Below are 9,287 nucleotides of genomic sequence, written 5' to 3'. Positions count from 1 at the left end.
AACTGTGTTGGGATTCATTCCCACTGCATGTGTATGACTGGGAAAACCATTAGTCAGCAACAAACAGTAATAACGCCTCATTGTTGCTCATCGTCATCTCCAGGTGTGAAATCGGTCAATTGACAAGTGTGCTTCGATTTTGATGACCCCGGGTCAGCGCGAGGTCACGGCTCTGTGTTTACAGATGAGGTGATGGCACACGCCGCTGCCCCTTTGAAAGGTGACAAGGTGAGAGGAATGACGACTTAATCTCTTATTTACGAGTTACAGTAGCAGCGGAGGGGGCGCGGCCCAGCGGAGAGTCGTCCTCCCTGACCTCCTGAACAGACACACGGTGGAAATCAATGCAGCCATTTTAGATTGTATGTGTAAAAAAAATCAATTTGTTCAGAGACAAGAAAACAGAAAATGTTGATAAAAGTCTTTCTGCCGAAAACCAAAACTGGACTTCTGTGCTATTTTCGGGAGTCAATTTTCCGTGGCCAGATATTTGGGGTTTCTTTCCTATAAAAAAAATAGAAATTCTTAAAAACTAGTACGCTAACTAAACCATCACATTAGATTAGGATACATCTCCAAACATCCAAAACACACATTAACTACAGCTGTGACTGACAAAAAAAACAAACAAACAAACATCAAAATCAACACTTTTTCATGATGCGTTTGACCAACTACGTCACCGGGGGCAGTTTAACTCTGTGACAAGTGCTCTGGAGCCAAGAGAAATGTTGGGCCAGATGTCAATGGGTCTATTTTGTCTGTGTAGGTTGTGTGTTGCAGCCTGAGTGACTCCCCCTCCCCCTCCCTGTTTCTTTGCCTCCCCTGTTATGTCTAAAAACAAATTTGCTTTTCTGCTGTGGATCCTGAAACGACTGAGTCAACGAATGAGTTCAGAAAATGCCGGGGTCTTCTCTTTTATGTGGAGCTAAAAGCAGTTTATTGATGCAAAAGCCCTGAACTTAATGAGGAATAAAATAATAGGTTCCACTGCAGCCAATAGGAAGTGATTATTTGCAAAAACAGCTCTAAAAGTAGGAATCTGCTATTACAGTGAAGGACGGGCTACGAACCAGTAAATTAAAGAGCATCAACAAAAAACATACTGTTTTTCTACTTGCAAAATTTAAATAAAAAGAAGGGGAAAATCTTTCAAACTAACTCTCAACTGTTTTTATATTTCTAACCGACCGCCGCCCGGTTGTGTTTTACGTTGCTGCCTCTTTCTCCTTCAAGCCCACGTGGCCGGTGTCAACAGGAGGTAGGTCTTGGCAGACACGTTAAGCCTAGTATGTTGTCTGTATCTGTAGACAGGCTGGAGTGTTGTCTTTCAGCCCGCTCTAAAAATGAGCCAGGCAGCAAGTAGGTCAGCGAGTCAGTCCGCCAGCCAGTCAAGGCGTGCCAAAATAAGACGCTGCTGTTAGCAGTGTGCATGTTGCTCAACCGGTTGGGCTGAAAAACTGACCACATGTGACAGTTGCTGCAGAGCACACAAAAAAAAATCCAGAGGTGTTACATCAAAGGGGAACTTCTTTAACCTGAAACAGACGGTAGGAGATGAAATAAGGAAACCAAGATAGGCAAAAAAAAAGGGAGGGAAAAACCCTGAGTCACTTTGCTTCCTGTCTAAAAAAGGAAGGGGGTGGAGGTGCCTTCATCTCTCACAGCCTGACAGTTGAGACCAGTGCAATATTCAAAAAAGTGCACAGGGGGGAGGAGGAGTCCTGTCCTGTTCACTGGATCCACTCCAGTGCTTCAGGGCAGCCATCATGGTGTTCACTATTGTGTGCGGCTGAGGGGAAAAAGAAAAAAAAAAAAAAGAGGAGGGAGCAGAAAGAGAGAGGGGGGGAGAGAAAACCTGTCTCTTTGTGTGGGAAGGACCCAGCAGGAAAGTGATTTTTTTGATTATGAGAGTTAGCCAGCAAAGCACAGCTCTTCCCCTGGACCTGCAGCAACATCTTGTCCACCCAGGGTGGGTGTCTCTGCTGTCCCACACGGCTGTGACACACCGGCGTGCTCCTGGAGCCAGCCAACAGCGACACCCGGGCTTGTGCTGATGATGAGAGCCGACGTCAGAGTGGTTTCCATGAATATTGATGTGGAGGATAGTCTGTTTCATAGAAGAACAGAAGGAGGCAAGATGGCTGCCCTTTAGGATTTGTAAAAGAGGAGCTCCAGACGGTTTGTTGGAATTTCTACAAAGTGGAGGGACGTGAAGTAAGGTGAGACCTAACCGAGGGAGTGTGTGACCTCCTGGGCTTTGTTCAGTCTAACATTCTGTGTATTTTCCGCTGTGTTTCTGTGTCAAGTGACATGTAGTACATTCTCCCCCCCTCGGTAAAAAGCAGGGCAACATAATAAGGAGGGGATATTAAAGCTCCTCCAACATGGCTGACGATTTTCTGTTGCTTTTTTGCCGGCTGTAATTTTAAAGACACCTCCTGTGTAGCAGCGTCGCCTCACGTTCACCGGTCGTTTCTGCTGCTTTTAAAATTTCATCCTTGAAAAATATTTACTTACAGGCTGTTTGTTCAGGAGTTAGCCTTTGATGAGAGTAGGGCTGCTTGTATAACATTTTTCATTATCTCTCCATGTCAACTTTGCATTTAGCCTTTAAGCTAATATTAGTAAAGGTGTGTTTTAGCATATATATATGTGTGTGTGTGTGTGTTTGAGTTTTTATATTGGTGCATTCTTTCTTTCTTTCTTTTAAAGAGGAGCTCATTTAAATGTATTTCATGTTTAATTCACAGTCCTCACACAGACACAGCCTTCTTCATTAAATGTTTAAATGCATGCAGTTTGTCCAACTCTGCTTCCTGCTCTGGTGTCCGTGGCTGTGTGTTGTTTGTGCTCTTTAGGGAGGGAGACTGTTTGTAGTAGAGTAAAAGTCCAAGCAGGTCAGGTCAGCCGTGAGAGCACAGTGACTGCAGCTGAATAGCATCTGTCTTTGTGTATCTCTTAGAGACAGCTCTCAATGCATTCACCGGTGAACAGCACCAAGACACAAAGACAAAATCCCGAGAAGAAGCAATAAGAAAAGAGAATTGTAGTGACAGAGGCTAGCGGAGCCAGGCAAGGTCACAAAGCTAAAGGGGGTGAAACCCAATCCTATCTCACCATTAACTGGTAGAAAAGAATGGCAATTCTGTCATTGGATACCGGTTCTTCGACTACACACTAAACTGGGATTAGTTTTCTGTGGGTGCGAACAAAACTCACAGACAATTAATACGTTTTTCTTGGACAGCAGTAGACCAACGATGCCAAAAAAAAAGTTTTAGTTAATGGGTCATTTACAATGACAGCATTGCGAGGCTGGCGTTAATGCTAAATAATAACCTGTGTTTTTGTGGGAGGGATCTGGGTCTTATCTGAATAAGCAATTAGCTAATTTGTTGGTTAATTCACATTTAGAGATTAGCATCTCAGAGTCCTTTTGAAGAACATTAGATCTCACTGGGGATTGTTTATTGGCTTTGTGTATTCCACTGAGTAGTGTTGTAAAGTTGTAACTGTAGGGCCTTGGGAAAAAAGTGTCAGGAATGCCTGCTGGTCAGAGTACGATAGCCAATCATTAAAGAAGGTGAAGGGGCAACGGGGTCAAATCGAATACATGAGCTCAGGTGACTGGACTTCAATGTTTAAGAACAAAATCCATGATTTTTTAAAAACTTATCGGCAACAACGATAAGTTACATATCCATGATTTTTTAAAAACTTATCGGCGACAACGATAAGTTACATCCTCATATCTAACATCCTCATATCTGACATTTAACTGTGCCTAGAAGAACAAAACGCAAATATTATTTACGCTAAAGTGATGAGACAGAAAGCTAGCGTAGCCTCTCTGACGCAATGGCATGACGGTGTTTTGATACGGCGCGCTTTGGTCAAAGACTCTGTGGTGTCAACAAGCGTGCTCATGTGACACCGTTCTCCACATACAAGAGCTTCAGCTGCTTAAGATCAGGTGATCGTGCAGCATCAGATACAGTAGCTAGTGCTTTGGATGATTTGTCCAAAGAGACGGGGCTCGAGTGGAGTGGTGGGAATGAGCAAGGAATTCTTCCTGGTCAGGCAAAAGTTTCCAATCCCAAGGCAGGTTGTGTTAGAAACCCACTGTCAAATCATTACACAAACTATTGGAACTGATGATGGGCAGTGTTTCTATCAAGAAACCCTTGAAGATGGGATGAGCATTTCTCTCTTCTCATTGGGTCACCGTAGAGAACAGGCCTCTTATGTTGTTTGTCACATGCAGCTCCTTAATGGTATTAATCGGACCAGAACTTCAGAACCCTCAGGTCTAAAAAACCAGATGAAGGGACAAATCAGAAGGGATTCTTTACATAACACTAACCTCATATACAACATTTCATTTTAGCATGTTTTTGTCTACTGTTGTACAGAGATCAGGATTTGCAAAATACAAATCCCTGACCCAAATATTTTTCAATAAAAAAAAAAAAGACAATGTTCTTAATGGAGTTGTTTTTTTAATGAGGCTCTGCACCACTGCTGCCTCACATGCACAGCAGCTCTAATGGGTCTGAGTGGGGGATGGGCCAGATAGATCAATCTCATGCACAGAGCTTCTCTCATCTACCCACACCTACAGATAAAACAGTTGCCCTGCTACTTAGTCATGGCCCTAAGTCTCCTTTATGTCACTGCCAGGGGATGAGACAATATCACCTTTGGGAAGAATGTGCAGTTTCCATAGCGTTCAACAACAATGCTGTCCACTGACAATTCCCAAGCCCTCAACCAAGCCCTCACCTCTGACCCCTGCTCTGCCCAGCCCACGCATCATATTTCCAGCCATGGGGTGCACAGACGACACAGGACAACAGGACTGGTGGCTTGTTGGACATTTTAAAATGCACTTTCTGCTGAAATAGTGGCCACAGCACAACTGCTTTACAGAGACAAAATGGCGAGAGACTGAATGTGGTATTGATTTTTACACCATTGATTTCTGTTGTTTGCAACTGGGGGGTTGTTGTTCCAATGGAGACCATGGAGAAAAAAATATAAAACCGCAATCAGGGGGCGATCTCAGTGTAGTCGGCGCGAAAAAAATATAAAACCGCAATCAGGGGCCGATCTCAGTCCCGACTGTAAAGGCTGTGAGACCGTTTTTTTGTAATTTGTTTTTTGAGTCATTACTGTGTAATCTGAATTTTGTCAAACTACTGATGTGGATTAACGCAGGTGAACCTTCATGTGTATGTTACTTCTCAGTAACTGCAACACCCGAAAACAACTTGATGGCCTTTTTCCACGAGGTGGCTCGTCCTCGACAGGCTACGGCGTAATTATGGAGTGAGAGTGATAAGGCTGTGTTTGAATGGCACGGAGCGAGAGGGAGTGTTGCTGTCCCTGTGACCGCGTATCGATGTCAGGGTTTACCTCAGGGGTGAGACAGCGAGGGCAGCGACTCAAAAGCTTCCTCCATGTGAGCGCATGCACATGGCCGCTATGTTTACAAACACTCTCCTGGCATTCCGCGGAGAGAGAGCGACAAGTGAGATGTTACGTAACTGCCTCAGAGCGAATAGCATCTCTTCCCGCTTTCCGCCCGACCACTCCTCCCACGCTTAGTCAATCTTATTAAGTCTTGATGTCGCGCGTTCCGCTAATACAACATTCATAAATAAAATTGAAAAAGTTATTAAAAGCCACAGCGCTCGAGAACAACGTGAGTGACACGAGGCCTTTTTTTTTCTTTTTCAGTTTTATCTCAGTTCTGCGGAACACACCAGTACGCCTGTGACATCTAACTGTTTTACAGCTGCGGAAAATATAAAAACGGAGAAGCAACATGAAGATGCTGACCACAGATATATTCAGCTAATGGAAAGACTCACTCATGACAGGAGTTAAAAGGCTCCGTTGGAGATAAAACTGAAACAGAGCTGGTTATCATTAACTCATCCACGAAAGGTTAAACATCCACGGGCAAAAATCCCACCAGCCAATCACAAGCCACAGCCAAACAACAATGTGATAAGATTACAAACGTGTTCACATGTCTGCAAAATACTTCAAGGAACCTTAAACTGTGAGCCCACCTCAGGTCTCAGGATCTGAGCCTTAGTTCTAAGGTTAGTTATAAATCAAAGACAAAGAAATCAGATATTGAGATATTCCACTTTAGATCACTTTAAATGATTCTTGTCCAATCAGAGAACCCAAACAGCTCCTGGCTCCTCGGCCTTCTCTAAAATGGCTGTTTGATATGAATGGCACTGCTTGCAGGAGCTGTCATTGAAAAGGTTATGCCCCATGGCCCCCCCTGTTGACTACAAAGGGAGACAGCTGGTCTTCAGTGTCATTTTGAAGAGTGACCCGACCGGAGGCCTTGAATGACATCACTAACTATTTCTGAAGACTCCAAACGACTCCGGCTCAATATTAGGTTTCCTACTGGAGCAGCTGGTAGCTTTTAGTAGTGGACCGTCACTCAGTGACATTCAGGTCGGACTACGGCGTCCATGTTGGTATTTGGTGTAAACAAATACAGATTATTCCATGACAGTGAGACTCCTGTGTTGCTCAATAGTGTTTCTTGAGTTGCTCCTGTACCCATGGAAGGCAAATACTCAACTAAAAGAGTAGTACTAGAGTAGGAGTAGACTTGACTTATGACGGTATGTGACTACAGTATTATAGTATTCCTACTTCAATCGACCAGTGTTAGAAGAGTATTCAGAGGGGAAACCACACATCCCACAAGTCATGCCCCACTCTGGAGTAACTGTGATTCTCATCAGCGGTCACGTGACTCCTACCCAGTGGAGGGAAAGATGGTGCTTAGCAACAGCAGCCGGAGTCAGTCGGTTCACAAACCAATGAGGGACTGAATATTACTACACCTGCCTTCCAGGAGAAAAACACAAGAAAAACACATCATCAACTTTTAATTTGCAATGAATTCTGTTTTTGTTTTTTTTTCTTCCTGACAAAAGATATTACAGCATTGAGAATATTTAGGATTATTTGACTTCATTAACGTTTGTCATGTTTCTAACCCTCAGCGATTTGTACCACAAAATATACTTTTTTTCTTTTTCTTTTTCACATTTTTCTCTGAAGTAGTTGCTAGTGTGAATATAGGTCACGAGAAGAGGAAGGAAAGGTGTGGTTTTTAGCTCTATCTGTGAGTTAATCACATGTCGCAACCTGATTACAGGCTGTGGTTTAATTGGTGTTTGTGTGAATTCCAAACTTATATATATATATATATATTTATATATGAAGACTGGCAGCACAAAGATCCAATAACAATAATTATTATTATAATTGTAAAAACATCATGGTCTTCTATACCACAAAGATGTGAAGAGAAAATGTGGAAAATAATATCTCCAAAAGTAAAGAAATAATATCAAGATTCACATTAAAGAAGCTGAAAAAAAAAATCAAGAAATAAAAAAAATCAAGTTAGATCCAACTTCATGTTTTATACCTTGTAGGGTTTTATAATGTCAATATAAAAGTTGTCGATCTAAACCAGTGCCAAAGTGGGACGTCTATAATACAACACTACAGATCAACCTACTGTATCAATGCATAACAACACAAGCACACGCTACAGCAAACCTGCCTGCTCTGCAGCCAGCCACGCTGAGCTAATGTTTAGACCAGATGACCTCATAAGATGGTTGCCATGGCTACCCTTTTACTCTGAAAGAAATTAACTTTGCTCCGCACGCGGTTAATCAAGTTAGCGGTGTATATATTGACCGTTGCCATTGAGGGGCGGGGGATGGGGGGGGGGTAATGGAGAGAAGCGGATTGGAAGAAAAAGAAGCGCAGATCTGTACGACACTGGTGGGTTTGTAGACTCAGGAACCCATTTCTCATTAGAGTCTCCGTGAGATGTGGTCGAAGGCAGAGAGTTTACACACTGTGTGTGTGTAAACTTTGCACAGAGAGCTTTCATGTGAGGCAGGGTTTCTTCTGAGCCGGTTCTGATTAAACAGGAAAGGCTCCAAGAGCAACAGGAATATAAAGTTAGATGTGATCATTGCTGATATGAGAGTCAGTGTCTCTGAGAGGAAGGCTCTGTTTCAATCAGATTATGATTCATTCACACAGTAGGTTAGGAATGGCTGAAAAAAGTTTCTACTGATCAGATTAAACTTTGAACTTTGGATTTAAAAAAAAAAAAAAACGAACAAAAAAAAACAAGTTACAACATCTACTGATCAAACAGCACTAATGCATTTCAGTACCTTTTCCAAACTATGGTTTTGTCCGTAGATCATTTACTGCAGTACAATCCAAATGGTATTCATTCAGTCACATTAACCTGTGTATTGCATTAGACTGATAAAACATTGACAGACTGCAGCAGGTACTTTGCTTTGTTTGGTGATGGTGTCAGGAGTGTTGGTCAATAAAAACAGTATTTTAAAGCCCGGTCTGAGCAGAGACGACAGAAGTATGACAGTAACTCACTGCACTGACACACACTGGTGCGGCGTTGTTGTCAGAGCTGTCTTTCCAGACTGACAACTTTACACAGTCTATTAAAAATGTACAGAGGCAGGGTTTGTCCTCTTTGAAAAAAAAGACTAATTATGGTTAAGGAGTTAATTATATCATCACTGAACAAGAACCTGAAATTTAGCATTTTTAACTCCCGTGATTAAGAACACTTCCCGTTCTTTGTTTTTTACAGCTCTTAGAAACAAGTGACGTTTTGAAACACAATCATCCGATGTGACCTGGACTACAGCTGTGTAACCTGTCTGTGACGTTGGTGTGAAGGTCACATGGTTCAAACCTCTCCTTCAAAACCAGACTGAACCAGTCAGGTCTGTGTGAATCACAATCAGCAGAAAAACTTAAAAAAGGGAGTCAAACAAAAAAACAAAACAACAAAAAAACAACGTACATGCGAACTTGTAGACCAGGGTTGACATTTAAGACTGAAACACGTCTACCAGACACCAGCAGCATCGAATGCTGTGTCTTCGTACATGGTTTCCGACTGTTACATTAATACATCTGGTTCCAGTTGTCATGCAGATGGTCACAGCGTATGTGATCCCGGCTGATCAAGACGGCCTCACTACGAAAGAGTAACTCAACAGGAAAGAAAAGAAAGATAAAAAAGTGACCAAACATGAAGAGATTCTGACCCTAAGGAAAATGAACTTCCTTATTTTCCCAACAATTCTTTGAGTTTTAAAAAATAATCTTGATGGGTTTTAGTTTTTTGTTACTGGACAGACATTTCTATGGAATGAACAGAGACAAAGAGACTGGAG

General features: G+C 42.5%; 1 protein-coding gene across 2 annotated transcripts in view; it reads left to right on the top strand.

The window, feature by feature from the left end:
* The first annotated feature begins 7 nt into the window (after positions 1-7).
* The window catches only part of tet2 (tet methylcytosine dioxygenase 2), a 23,659-nt gene continuing 14,379 nt past the window's right edge, over positions 8-9,287 (top strand). The window contains exons 1-2 of one of the 2 annotated variants that reach the window (XM_025058286.1): positions 8-2,222; positions 8,696-8,831. The gene's annotated coding sequence lies outside the window, so the exon portion shown is untranslated. The remainder of the gene's footprint in view (positions 2,223-8,695; positions 8,832-9,287) is intronic. The other variant, XM_008316674.3, reaches the window with a different exon arrangement.

The sequence above is a fragment of the Cynoglossus semilaevis genome, chromosome 9 (assembly GCF_000523025.1).
Source record: "Cynoglossus semilaevis isolate Cse_v1.0 chromosome 9, Cse_v1.0, whole genome shotgun sequence".
Lineage (NCBI taxonomy): Eukaryota > Metazoa > Chordata > Actinopteri > Pleuronectiformes > Cynoglossidae > Cynoglossus > Cynoglossus semilaevis.
This window is presented reverse-complemented; position numbering and strand designations above follow the sequence as displayed.